This window comes from Apis mellifera, linkage group LG6, assembly GCF_003254395.2.
Source record: "Apis mellifera strain DH4 linkage group LG6, Amel_HAv3.1, whole genome shotgun sequence".
Taxonomy (NCBI): Eukaryota; Metazoa; Arthropoda; class Insecta; order Hymenoptera; family Apidae; genus Apis; species Apis mellifera.
In genome coordinates this window covers 9,397,412-9,412,656 of record NC_037643.1, presented here as the reverse complement: position 1 = coordinate 9,412,656, position 15,245 = coordinate 9,397,412, and the positions used below count along the sequence as shown (strand labels likewise).

General features: G+C 42.3%; 1 long non-coding RNA gene across 6 annotated transcripts in view; it reads left to right on the top strand.

Annotated features, from left to right (window-relative positions):
- LOC100576868 overlaps positions 1-15,245 on the top strand; it is a 130,927-nt gene that overhangs the window by 43,709 nt on the left and 71,973 nt on the right. The window contains exon 1 of one of the 6 annotated variants that reach the window (XR_003304824.1): positions 10,397-11,458. The exons of 4 other annotated variants lie outside the window; for them this stretch is intronic. This is a non-coding gene — a long non-coding RNA (uncharacterized LOC100576868). Of the gene's footprint in view, positions 1-10,396; positions 11,459-15,245 lie in introns of those variants that run through there. One more of the 6 variants, XR_003304825.1, reaches the window with a different exon arrangement.

The following is a 15,245-nucleotide window of genomic DNA, read 5'->3' as shown; positions in this document are numbered from 1 at the left end:
TCAAAAAACGAAATATTTAAACTCGCTTATATTTCTCTATAACCAGACTGAATATATATACAAAAAAAAAGAAAAAAAAAGAAAAAGCCTCGCAAATAAAGATCGAATACTCGATCGATAATTCCTAATTTCCTGTATATCGTAAAACTGTAACTACAACTCAAACATTTAATTCGACGCAACCGAACCCGAGCGAATCTCAACCACCCTCCTCCTCCTCTTCCTTCCCTCTCGCCTCCTCTCCCCACCCCCTTCCACAAACTCGAAACGTTTATCGATGTTCGCGACGTGGAATCGGCGAACGATATCAATTAGCCCGTACGGAATTCGGCTCGTTTTGCGAAACTTCCGGGATCTTTCTTCTTCGCTTTCTCAAGACACATCTCGAACGCGAGAATCTCTCATCCCTCCCCCTCCTCACCCCTTGTCGCTCTCGCAACCACGCGCGCGCCGCCTTATATAGATTCGCCTCACCCCCAACCCGATCCGCTCCTCTCTATTCCGCGGCGAAACACGGCTATCGGGGATTTCGCCTTCCCGATATGTATACACGTAGATTGCAGAAACTCGGAGAAACTTATGCTGGAAGAGAGAGAGAGAGAGAGAGAGCGATCGTTACCCAGGAGGCACACCAGGGGAACGGAAGCCCCGTAATCCCGGGGCACGGGGCGCGCGCGGCTGTTTGTTCTATACGTAAGATCCGCGCGGCGCCGCTCTCTCTCTGTGTGTATCTTGGCCCGCCGATATCTCCTCCTCCTCAGTCAGCCAGGAATATTTAGTCAGATGAGGAGACTCGAACAAACGCCTCTAAGGCTTTCTATTAAGACGACTCTTTGATGTGAGCTACCGTGCACCGTGCCCTGCCTCCTCCCTCCTCCCTTCTCTGTCTCTCTTCTCTGCCCGGGATCTCTTCCTTCATCCCTTCCTTTCCTTTCCTCCATCGCCTGGATCGAGGCACACGTAACCCTCGAAAGGGGTTCTTCTCTCTTTCTCTTTTTCCGAGTTCTCGAAACGATCGTGTATACGTCGAGCCTCTCTCTTTTGCTATTTGTTTCTTTGGTAATTTAGTAATTCGCGAAACTCCCTTCCCCCTCAAACGGCTAGTCTCTCGAACCGTTTGCTCGCCCCTTCGCAACGGTGTCCTATGTAAAAGTTTCCTTCTTCTTTTCGGTGCTCTTCATCCCTTTCTCTTTTCTTACGTTCTTCTTGCTACGCTCTTCTCTCTCTCTTTTTCTACAAACGTGTTATATAAAAAGTTCGATATGAAGGAAAGATTCGACGAAAATTGAAACGGAATTTGGATCTCTAATCTTGCTAAACGTTAAAACAGATATGTACGTATCGAGATATAAAAATCTCGTTACATATCAGGAATATCGTGAGGCGGCTACATAAGAAAAATATATATATGTAAAAGCGATGTCATCAGCGTGTTTACAACTCGTGACTGAATCCCCGCGATTTCAACAACCGTTAAATCAACCAGGTTGCCTGCCGCGCCACCTTTCAACCGCGCGCGCAAAAAACTAGCGGAGACACCATTAAACGTCACCTCGTGATTCCACCCTCACATTCGAACTCATCCGACCGATAATCGGGATTCTAATGAGAACATTAATTTTTCACGTAAATCGGACCCTTCGTTCTTTCTCTCTCTCTCTCTCTCTCTTCCTCCCTCTTTTTCTTCCTCTCCCATTCCTTTCGCGAGCGAGTCGAAAAGGCAGCGAAAGAGACGCGATACGGTGAAAACTTGTCGGCCGCCAGAGGGCCGCCAGGCCATCAGCTCGTGCTCGACCACCGGCAGCCACTTTAGATTCCGGCCGAGCAACGACGTCTTAATAAGTGCGGTTACTCCGCTACTCTTTCCTCGGAGGAATGATTTTTCCTAGGGCCCCTTGCGGTGGCTCGCGTATATTGCTGCGCGCATCTAAACGAGACGAGACGAGGGGGCGAGGGGTAGTAGTATGCACGCGTATCGTAGCAACTTGGCGAGCATTGTGGTTCGTTGAAATGGCTTTTGTGGCCTGGCGGCGCATACCGACCAACGGTGCCGTGCCATTTTCCATCAACCGAACTCTGTTAACACATTGACGCATGACCGTCTGTTAGCCTGCTACCCAGCGTAACTAACCTTTTTTTCTCTCTTCCCCTTCCCCTCCCCCTTCTCGCATTCCGTGAATTCGTATCCCGCGGAATGCAGCGAGGTTCGAACGCGGATTTCTCGAACACAGGCAGGCAGGCAGCATCTCGATCTCGCCGTAAGATTTCGATGCGGGTTTCAGATGTTTCAACACTTTGTTTGCTCGTGGAAAACGAGTAACGGTGGCTCTTCCAACTCGACCCTTCCACGTTACAAGAGTTTTATTCGACGCAGAGGATATTGATATTGGAATCGAGGTATTTGCCAATTTTCTCCATTCAACATTTTTTATCCTCGTTGTTATTCGAAATATTTTCCACGATAATGTTCCTATATATATATATATATATACGCAAGAGCATTTTAGATATCAGGGGTGAAAGGATTGCTCGACGCCGATTTTCCGCCGTTCGAGTATTACATAATTAATCTCGAACAAGCAAACGGAGGATCGTAACTCTGCCACGCTCCATTGATAAATTTAATCCCCCTTAATCCCCCGGATGTATCACGCGGATAAACAACAAGCGAAAGAAACGTGTACGTGCGCGTATAATATACGTTCGCGTTGGAACAAATGGAACTTCGTTCGCGTCGATCTTAAAAACCCTATTTACACCTCCGTGCTCACCCACATCCCGCGATTATTATCCCCTCGAGTAGGTGACGCGTTCCTACGTACCTGGTACACGTTGATACCTCGCGAATTCCACGCGGAGACGAAGCGTGTTCACGACGCGTGAGCAGAGCAGCAGGTACGTTAACCGTGCCGAGTGGAACGGGAGAGGGAGGGGGAAAGTGAACGAAACACGAACCAGAAAAACAGGTAGATCGGCGCGGACACGCGACCGATTCTGAAATTTGTGGATGTGTTGGCGTAATCGATTGTCGGTGTTGGGTTGGTAAATGGAACGCCGTGGATCGGGTTTCGTCAACTGGATTAACTTCGGCCAACGACGAACGATCCGGTTGTTGAACGGCGAGGCGAGGGGGGAGGAGCGTGGCTCCGTTTCGCGATCCCCAACGATTCCCCTCGCCGCCGATCTCCCTTTCTTTACGATCTCCGCTCCGAGCAGGTGGAAACGATTCGATTTACGCTGCCGCCTCTCTCTCTCTCTCTCTCGTCTGGAGCCAGTAACCGAGGCGAGGCGTTAATCGCAAGGTGTTTAGCTTTTAATTAATAGTGGAAATTGCGCGGAACGGTGGAATGTCGTTTTCCTTAGTCTCAGTACTTGGCCTGTACCGGTATTGTAATGGATTTTATTTTCCAATGATATAATTCAGAGTGTGAATGATTGGAGTGTTTTCTTCTCTCTCTCTTTCTCTTCCCTAATATTTAATATTTTCGTTGCGATAAGAAGGGATTATTAGTTCAACTCGAATGATAAACTTGAGAAAAGAGTTAGCTGGAATAATTAAGCGATATGATTAAATATTGCACATTTTTCAATCAGCATTGAATGGAACCTGATAATTCAAAGGTACCATTTTCGTTGTGAAATCGTAAGAGAAATGTCATTCAACTTCATTGAAAATGTAAAAGTATCTTGGTCGTTCGATAAGAAATTCGCAGGAAAGGATATATTCACATTGTTCGTTTTCACGCATCAAATCGTTCGTCTACAACAATGTATCGCTGCCGAGGATCGTGTACCGCAATTCGTCGACAATTAACCATTCAGTCAACCAAGTACTCGCGATAACCCTTGGCAACGTTTCCAACGAAGGGCATCCGGTGATCTCCGCCACGTGGATAGCCAAGCCGTTACGCAACTCGTTCGTATTGCCATCTGACACGCGGTTGAATCGGAAAATAAAGAACGCGCGCCATGCTCGTGCTATTAATCTTCTCCGGGAGAGCTTTTCGTTCCATTCGTGAGATATGAGAAACCGTGTCGTCTCTTTCTCCTTCTGTAATTCGGCAATTATACGTCAAACAGGATAATTAGATGGAACGTTCGATAGATTGTTACGACTAGATTATAATCTTTATAATTTATGTAAAAGTGTATCTGTTTTTAGGATTAGGCGATTGATTTATTATGATTGGCAGGGAAAATATATTTGAGTTGTCAGAAGAGAAATTCACAGTTTGCTACTATTGTTACTTGCTTTAACGAAGTTATCTCATAGAAAGGACGAGCGCTTGGTCGGATGGACGCGGAACATCGGGATCTCGTTCGAGTCTCGAAGCGAGAGTATCGCTCGGGGCGCTGCCGGATACTCGAGCGAGTAGGCTAACTACGATAGAAAGTAGGTCCCTCCTTTACTCAAACCAACTGTTCCCCGATGTTTTACCTGTGTGCTCATTGACTCACATGAGGCATACATAGGTGGATTCCTTGTTGCTCAAAAATCAGAAATAAATAGCTGGGAAAGAATTGTAAATAAAACAATATTCTTGCTTCATCGATCTTAAGATTTCAATCAAATCGAAACGCACAAGTTAATCCATAAAATTTTCACGAAACAATTTCTCAAATCTCCAATTTACGATATTACTTCATCGTGCAAAAAGAAAATATGCAAAGTTAAGCTTTCTTAAAATTCTCTTTCCCAACGATGATTTTAAAATTAAATTAAAAACAGGAGTAATAATTTTCTACTTCCGTTATTCTTTCCGATCATACGTCCATAACATAACGTTTACGGGATTGAAAGGAACACGACGGAGCGCGCATACGGACTCGATTAAATCTGGCTCGAGAATAGGATGTCTAATGAGGGTTTGCGTAACGCGAGAATGGCCTCTCTCTCTCTCTCTGTCTGTGGAAACTGCAACCCCGTTACGGTAGAACAGCGTAACGTCGCCGGCTGCAAACGCCGTTTCTTGCCGCCATTCGCAACTTCCACGATTCGGAGGAAGACGTCCTCTCCTTTCCCGACAGACTTTCCGCGTAACAAGGCGCGGGCGCTCGCCTGTCGATGCTCGTTTCTCGACGTTTTCGGAACCGATTCGAATACCCATTTACGTTCTGCCTTTAAACGCAAGTAAATCGTTCCTCTTGGGGGGGGTAATTTTTTCTCGTCCGTTATTTCCGTCTTGTTTATGGTAATTTAAAGAGTCTGCGAGGAAACAGCTCCATCTTTGTATTGATTAGCGTTTCTTTTTTTTTTCTCTCTCTTTTCTTAAATAATAAGTTGGAATTGATGGTAATATTTTTGTTCGTATCGAATCGTATCAATTTGAAATTCGCGAATAGTTTTTTTGAAAAAAACTCTTTGAAAAAGAGTTGGCTCGTTCGAAACGTTTTAGAAATCTGTCGATCCAGATCCAGAGGCGCGGCGGCGATCCAAGAACGGGGTACAATTAAACGCCGCAAAAGGTTAATTTCCCGTTCGGCCCAGCATCAAGTATCGTGACACACCGCCTCCATATTTAGATTCATTGCGCAACAAGAGCCCCATTTTCTTTTTTTTTTCCTCTTTCTCGTTAATAACAAATCCGATGTTATCACGATCGTTACTCGTGTCTAATGAAATTAGCCGCTCGGTGTTCATTCCGCTCGAATATCTGACAGGTATTATTAAATGGAAATAAATAATTTTTCTTACTAAGCGAAACACGAGGTACCAATTAACAACGCGTTGCTTTTCACGCGTGTGAAAGAAGCGACAGTTTAATATCCGCCTACGCTTTGTTCGCTAAATTATCCAACGCATAAATTTATTTATTATATACACGAATCGAACGTACAGCGCCTAAGTATGCCGAGATAAAATCATAATGATGAATATAATTAAAAATCGTTGCTGATGTTACTCGTATTGGAACAAAAATCATCTCCGTTACTTTTTTTTTGTCGCAATAAAGACTACTTTCAGAGAGTTCCTTTCTCGTAGATACCATTTTTTGATTTTGAAAATTAATAATTAATTAATGAAAAATCCGTTTCTGAGAACTTGTGAACGAGTATCAATCTTTTTTTTTTATTATTAAGAAAATTCCACCATTGATATGCGAAAAATAAAAAAATGGCGAATGTGACACGGTACTATTTTTGATTTTAGGAATTAATAATTAATTAATGAACGATCAAAATTTTTTCCTATTATTAATTCCACTGTTAATACTCAGAAAATAAAATGGCAAATATGACACGGTACCATTTTTGCTTTTGAAAATTAATAATTAATTAATGAACAACTATCAACATTTTTTTCCATTACCAAAAAAGAAAATTCCACCGTTGATACGCGAAAAATAAAAAAATGGCGAATATGACACGGTACCATTTTTGATTTTGAGAATTAAAAATTAATCGATAAGAAATCCGTTTCCAAGAGCTCGTGAACGACTATGAAAATTTTTTCCCGTTAATACCGAGATAATTCCGCGGATGAAAAAATGGCGAATATGACACGTTACATAAACGTGATTTTTTTTTTTTTTGTATATAGAGGGGGATGCGGGCCACGACACCTACAATAAGATATATTGAAACGTGATACGCCGTATCGTAAATATTCCGAGTGTGATTTAAACGAAGAGTCTGAGAAAGGAGAGAGAGAGAGAAAGAGAGAAAGAGAAAAAGAGAGGAGGGGGGGGGGATCCACGCCGTCGTACGTCACAACCATTTGTCTCCAGCGTCTCCAGGTATACACGAGCTTTCTATCTTGATTTCTATGCTCTCCCGGACAACGAGCCGCGGCACTCTTACAACGAAACACACGCCTCGTCGTGCCGCTCCACCCAGAAAAGGCCGCTTTGCGTGTCACGAAGTCGCGGGGTAATTTAATACGCGTGTAAATCTTCTCCCGGCCACGGCCAACCGCGTTCTTTACATCGGGGGAAAAATATATCGCTATCGTTTCGAATCGGAAGAGCCGCTGCTTTCCCAGCCAACGTTTTTCGAAAAAACGTCCCCCCCTCGTTTCTGCGCCGACTCGCCATTTTCTTTTCTTTCTTTTTCTTTTTTTTCGTATACCTGCTGCGATCCGATATAGCCAGAGTTGGAAAAGTAACTGTAAAAAAATTAGAAATTTCGAATAAGGTTACGTCAAGTTTCGATTACTTATTAAAATGAATAACATTTTTGATCCGCTTTTCATACTCGTCCATTTGACGTTACGATAATTGTTGAATTTTATCCTTCACTTTATCCAACTGAGAAAATCAATCAGGCTTCAATTCTTTCTTGAATATTTTAGAAGCAATGAGTAATTATTTTCCCATTATTTTATTCGAGTTTGACCAAACTCTTGATCCGCGTTTCACACTCGCCCGTTTGACGTTACGATAATAATTGTTGAATTTTGCCCTTCACTTTTATTAGAAAATCAATCAGGCTTCAATTCTTTTTTGAATATTTTACAAGCAACGATGAATTATTTTCCTATTATTTTATTCGAGTTTGACTAAACTTTTGATCCGCTTTTGATCCGTCTGATGTTATGATTGGTAATAAATTATCCAAATAATTGTTGAATTTTGCCCTTCATTTTATCTGAGAAAATCAATCAGGCTTCAATTCTTTCTTGAATATTGAGAATTTTAGAAGCAACGAGTAATTATTTTATTCGAGTTTGACCAAACTCTTGATCCGCTTTTCACACTCGTCCATTTGACGTTACGATTGGTCAATAAATTATCCAAATGACTGTTGAATTTTGCCCTTCACTTTATCCAACTGAGAAAATCAATCAGGCTTCAATTGTTTCTTGAATATTGAGAATTTTAGAAGCAATAATTATTTCTCTATTATTTTATTCGAGTTTGAAAACTCAAATTCACTCGCTTCTTGGCATATAATATCGTGACGATATTATCTTACAATCGATATCTAATCAAACAATCTTACCTTATGGTGTAATGGAAATACTTCGATTCTCGCACAATGCGATTGCAAAATACGATAACGACAAAGAACGATTATTATATTATTATTTCGAAATCGCGAGTGAAACACAATTCCTCCGTGGCGATGATCCGTGCGCGTACGCACGCTCGTTTGACATAACTCGCGTAGATGGTATATATGGGCATCCTTGGTTCACCAGAGTGTGCCTCGTAGAAAACAAACACGCGATCCTCGTTTGTATATATTCAGCCGGGTTCGAGGCCGGCCGAGCCACATCAAATATCCATAGAAAAAGTAGGCAGGCACTGTTTAAACGTGCCACAAAGCAAACTAAATAATGTTAAATAGCGGGGCGTCGCGGCCTCTGGCTCACTGGTTTGTTTGTTATAACATTTACTTTGCTGCGCCACTGTTAGAGCACCGCCTTTACGGCCCGACCGTACAAATGTGTCTGCCAGATATCCTTTCGCGCTCTCTTACGAGTCCTTCCTTCCTCTTCCAACTGTTTTTCCGTCGTTTCTTCCACGAAACGTGGAACCCGCGTTGTCATTCGCCGTTTTCGCTTTCCTCGAGCGTGGAAATTCGATAATATCGGGTGTACAATCATTTTGCCGTTCATCATACATTATACGTCGTATTCTAGATCGAAAAAGATTGGAATTATTTTTGATAGATTGAAATCGAATCTACTTTTTTCTTCTTATTCTATCGAACGAATTAGAATTCCATGATCTTCGTGGATGTGGTTTTCCTTTTGAACAAGAGATACCAAATTGTCGATTAACGTAAGCACGTTTACACAACTGCACAATTCAACTGTTCTGAATCTAACGGCGGGACGGTTTACATAACCGTTACATACAGGCCTAATGTCTCCAAGTCGGAAACGCGTTATGCTAACTATACAGCAATTAAATACGAAACAACCAAGGGGGGGCTCGGAGAATGCAGCTTCATTAGCGAAGAAATACGGTATTGGCGAGTCAACAATTAAGAGATATTAAAAACCGGAAATGTACTTTAATCCCTTAAGCGGGAGAAAATGTAAACATTCTTCGTCATATAACGAAGCATGTAATTATTAACGAATTTTAAAATCGCAATCGAAAATTGGCAAATAGCTTGAAAGAAAATCTTCTTTTATCTTTCATCCTTCTGTAAATTTAAAACTAACTTTATTAAAAATTACCAAAAACGACTCGAACTAGAGTCTGGTTGAATCTGATGACGAACAATTCGCTATTTTCCGAAATTTGATCCGAAATTAATTTAATCGAAGAAATGGGAAGTTGAAGAAATTCGTTCGAAACGGTTGACGAGTGGTTGGAAAGCGACGTCTGATTTTGTGCTCGGGATCGGGTCGAGCACGAGGAGGCAGGGCCGGGTTTCTCGAAGATCGAGCCTTATAAGCACGTTATCACGAGATGTAGGAAGCAAGTGGAAGCAAAGAAACGTATAAGGCCGCGGCGAGTCGAACGGTGATGCAATGTTCGCCCCGTTGCATGTGAATCCTTGTGTATACGAGCGTTCGAGGGAACACGTTTCGCGCGACAAAACGAACTTAAAACTTTTTACGTCTCTTACTCTTTCTCTCTTTCTCTCTGTCTCGAATGGTATTCAAGCGACGCAAGATTGGCCGTTCGATCGTTGGAGAGCCGTTCTCGAACCACCACGCCAAGTTATTTGACGCTTCCTTAATGAACCGCGTAAATCATATAAATCACGGGAAACGCGCGAATCAATTATGGCTTTTTTTTCCCCATCGTATACCCGATTTAATGAACCCTTTCTCCGTTGGCTGTCGCCTAAGTTTCCAGTCGATATATCATTTCCAATGTAATTAATGCGGGGAACCTCTCTACGACACGAGTATAGGAAATGGCCCCCGAGAAAAATCGGACGACGACGACGAAAGATTCGATCGTTAACGTTATCGTTAATTTGTAACCGCTACGATTATTAATTCTGAAATTCTCAGTACTTCAGTTTCCTGGAAGCTACGGTGTAAACAAATTGTCTCGGCCAATCTAAAAACACGTCTCGAAACAAAGTGGTAAACAAAAGATCCGAACTAGAGACCCGTCAACGTTCCAATCAATTACGATCTATTCTCGTTCCCACGGCTACGCGTACTTTTCAAAACAAAAACCCATCCTCTCTCCTCCTCTCCCAGAAGCCACTTACGAAACCTCGAGAAAGAAACACACCTCGAGAAAACGCATTTTAAATCTCTCACAGAAGGAAGAACGCGTCATCTGGAAGAAGAAGAAGAAGAAGCAACCAGATCCGATCGAGGAGAGGAATTCAGGTTTGGAACATTGGAAAAGAGACGTGTCTGTTTCCTGTAGCCTCTGTTGGAACAGAGAGAAAGATAAAGAGAGAGAGAGCTCGTTCTTTCATCGCGCGCGTAGAAAGGAAAAGACGGCGGAAGTGTTTGCGAGGTGCACGTGGGCGCGAAGAATGGAGAAAGAGGGGAGGGAGAGGGGAGTGCGTGGAGTGCATCACTCGTCGACCGAATAGACGGCACATTTCGATGCCCGCCCCTGTTACAAAGCTGCGTGAAAATGTGCGGGGGTAAAGACGACCGCGGAAGGAATATCAATCAATCGTCGCCCCTTTACAAGCATCGCGGCTGCCTGCCACGAACGGAACGTAAACCGGCCCGAGTTTAAGAGAATCGTTGTGTAGTAAGTTGCGACCACATGGCCAAGTGCGTGCGTGCGTGCGTGTATGTCTGTGTATGTGTGTGTGTGCTCGCGTGCGAGAACATCGTCTTTCGTACACGGGAGGAAAATAGGGAATGAATCGGTGTCGAATTGACTCGAATATTATTGCGATAATCGAAAGAGTGTTACGTCTGATTGAATTAGATTAAACGGTGTTTCCATTCTGTTTTGTTTATCGTCCGCTGTGCGACGTAATACAATAGAGCTCGCGTTTAGTACAACGAAGGCATCGACACGATCCACATCTGTGTAACGTAATTCATTCCTATTTCCTTTATTCGATATAGATTGAGCGGTGGTAATAATTGGTCGTAAAAAGAATAAAATAAGTGGAAAATTAATATTACGTGTGTTTACGTGCGAATTCGGTGGCACGCGATCCGTGTTTCCATTCTTTGTTTTGTTGATCGCCCTTTCGAACCGTTGTGCGACGCAATATAATAGAGCTCGCGTTTAGTACAACGAAGGCACCGGCACGATCTACATCTGTGTAACGTAATTCATTCCTTTATTCGATATAGATTGAGCAGTGGTAATAATTAGTCGTAAAAAGAATAAAATAAATGGAAAATGTCTCGTGGAAAAAGTGTTTCGCGTGTATATTAAATTTACGTTTGAGTTTATAAAGTGCGATTAATATTACGTGTGTTTACGTGCGAATTCGGTGGCACGCGATCCGTGTTTCCATTCTTTGTTTTGTTGATCGCCCTTTCGAACCGTTGTGCGACGCAATATAATAGAGCTCGCGTTTAGTACAACGAAGACATCGACACGATTCACATCTGAATAAGGTAATTCATTCCTATTTCCTTTATTCGATATATTCTTTTTTACTTTTAATTGATATTTTTAATTTGTATTTTAATCGAATCGTGTCAATATAATTTGTTAATAGATTAAGTGTTGCGTAGATTGATAGATGGGGACACTGATATGTAGCGAAAGAATTTAGATTTTAAGAATCAATCAAAAATAATACTCGAGAGTATATCCTTTCGAAAAGAATATAATATTTCTTGAGAGAAAATCGTTCGAATCGTGAATATTTTTCTTAGAAATTCAAAATTGAAATGTACGCTTTGCGATGTATGTATGTATGTATGTTGTAGAAGAATCTTAAGGATATACTGGCTCGATTTCAAATGTGATTAACGGGAAGTCGTAACGCGTTATCGTTATCGTTCATTGATTCGGTCGATACAATTTCCCTGGAATTAACGAGAACGCATCGATGATCGCGATAAAAGAGGCGCACGCAACGCGGTACGTTAATAAGAAATCCTGTTTTACGATCGCCTCTTATTCTTTCTTCCTACCATCGCATCAATCTCGTCGTCCATCTTACTTGTTTACCTCTCTCTGGATATCCTGTATAAGGCGATTTGTTCTTACGTGTTCGCGAAGGATTAAAAAAAAGTTTTCTTCAATTCAGGATTCTGTTATTAGCATTTTTCAATACAGAGATGAAAAAGAATTGAAAATTTCTTTCCATCTTTTTCTCGAGTTAAACGCGAAGAATGCTTCGAAAAAATATCTGGAATTTTCAAAATTATCGGGATAAGGAAATTTCTTTTCTCGCTCGCTCCCGTTATAAAATAAAATTTTCATTCATCTCGTTCATCTCCCAAGAAACATTTCGACGGTTCTTTTTCCCCTGTCATTAACCTATTAAATGAGAAAATTATCTAAATTACGTTCGGAATTTATACGAATGCCACGAGACTTGGGGGGGAAAAAATGAATTACAAACGTTTCTTTGCTCGTGTTTGGAACGGAATCTCGGAAAAACGAATCGTACGATTAATAAGCCGCGTACGAGTTAAACACGCACGATAAATTGCGTAAGATCGATAGCCGAGCGTTTTTACCACGATCTCGTTCCGTGTTATCTCGAATAGGATTCGTAAATTTTGTTTTAAAATTTTTCCAAATCGTTTTAAATTTTTGTATTCGTTATTAACTGTTATATATACTTGAGAATTTATACTTAATCGACAATCTGTAGTTTCAATATAGAAGAGAATTCATCGATAATCGAAACGAAATAGATTTTTGGAAAAAGTTTCTTCGAACGTCCACTTTCGCGTCATCTTCCGCCTTTTTCAACGAATACAACATTTCTCGATTAGCATTACTATCTTGGTAAAAACGAATTACGGACAGGGGGAAGTGGGTAATTAGTCATCGAGACGATTTTATGACGTTCTATTACGTTTAACAAATGCGGAAGATGTGAAAGAGGAGGCAACAGAGTGTCGTCGTGACGTTTCGGCTGATCGATTAATACGCTCCGGGAACTCGATTTCGCGTTCTAATGAATCAACACCTCGTTTCAACGATCACCTCGATTAAAGTCGTTTGAATAGTTTCAATTTTAAATTAATGGATATAAAAATACTCTTTTTTTCTTTCTATGTATCTTTTTCACAATAAAATTGACAAATGGTGGAGGAAGGGAGGGAAAAAAATTAAATATTACGATTATTAGTGAATCGTAAAATAACTCACGTGTGTAAACCAGTATCTCTTGTATCTCCAACTCCTGATTTCCAGTTTTTCCTTGAAAAACTGAATCTAATATCCTCCCCTCCACCGTTTTTAATTTATGAATACTTCTCTTATCCGTGGAAATTCTTTTTTCCCCGATAACTATCTCTATCTCAAAACGCTTAATCCGCTCTTCCGATCGACGTAAGCTTCATCTCAATCCTCGAGAGATAAAAAGACTCTCCTCCCCGAATACTTCTCTCTTCTCTCTCGAGCGAACGCAAAAAAGCATCGATGAAACGAAAGTCTGTTAAAACTCGAATCATTTTAATAGTTCAATCGCGGTGAGAGAGGTGGAATTCCGAGCATTATCGTGCCCGGTTAGGCACCGGCGCCTAACCGTGGCGCATAACGGGTGGAGGAAAAATTTCGCACGTAATAAAGCAAAGCTGTGCGCATATCCACGATCCATAAGACGCGCGCGCGTGTGCAAGAAACGGGCGACACAGCGCGTTTGGATCGGCGCTGCTATGGAACACACAGTTGGAAAAACTTGGATCCTTGGTCCATGCCCCGCTCCTCGAGCCATTGCCCCAACAATTATCTCTAATGGGCCACGATACTATAAATCGACATAGGCTTAGAGGCCGGCCCGATGAAATCGGTCCAACGCACCGGGATGGCAGAAAATAGAAACCGTTCCAGGCCCGTGGTCTCCTCCATCCGGCTCCCGAGATGGAATCCATCAGGTTGTGCAAGTAGCGGCACCTGACTGCAATGCTGATGACTCGAGTGGACGAATGGTATGGTGCGCCGGAGAAAGAAAGGGCAGGGAAGAGAGAGAGAGAGAGAGAGAGGGGTAATGGGGCAAGGGAGAGGCAGAAAGAGGGGAAAGAAAGAATTGGACGGACAGATACGCGTGCGCGTGCGTGTGCGTGTGGCCACGTAACAGAGCAGAGATCTCTCTTTCTCTCTCTCTCTCAGCTTGCTTACGACTTATCCGCAGGCTAGATCGTGGCCAGATGAGGTTATGTCGCCACCGTGGCCCGCGAGCGCCATGCCTTCCCCCGCCCTGCCCGTCCAGCTTCCAGTTCCTTGGATTTTTAAGGAATTTAATTCGATACTTGTAGAGTATTGTAAACGAGGATGCGTGTCGTAAGAGTTTGATTAATAGATGTAGAGATACGTGGTGGTAAGAGGAAAGTATGTACTCGTGCGTAACGTTCGAGGGACTGTGGCCCAACATCTGTCGCGTAATTGCTCGATGAATCTCTGAATATTCTTAATATCTCGTTCCGGATAATAATATTCGCGTCGAGATGCGAATTCGTTTTTGGAAGAGAGAGAGGGAGAGAGAGAGAGATAATAGTTAAAATGAAGTTTTCGATTTTCTATCGTATATTCCCATTTTCTGCAGAAATTGATTCTTCGAGAAATCACGAAACCGAAGTAGTAGTGAAAGATGGTTCGAGGGATAGGTTCGTGTCCAGCTAGGATCGTGAACGTTTTTCGCAAGCGTTTGCTTCATTAACGCTCTTCATTATCGGGAATAACGATCATACGAGTCGTCGGTTTCCTTCTGTCGATCACCAAAGATACCACTATTGAAACGAAATTGGATTGCCGATACTTGGGCCGTTCGAAAAAGATCGACGATCACGATTCATTCCAAGCTCGAGCATTCTTTCCCACGTGAACTCGATCGATAGACTCTCCGTTTCTTCCTCGTTCGAGAGGAAGAAGTGGAAAGAAGAAGGGACGAACAAAAGGGAAGGAAGGAAAGAAAGGGCAAGAAAGGAAAGGAGAAAAAAGCGAAATAAAGATAAAAATAAAGATAAAAAAGAGGGGAAAAAAAGTGCAATCATCAACCCATATAAAGATAAAAGACGCGGCTCGACGCGCAGCCGTTCTTTCTGTCGCGCCGAAATACGTTCTTCTGCCAGTAATAACAGGCTACGTTTAACCGCAATTATTGCGGCCATTAAACTCACATTTATCTATAATCACCGTTTCCCGTCCAAACGAGTATCCTCCGTGGCAACAGGAACTTTCCTACGAAATACCATCGTCTATAAACGTTCACGCGAGCAT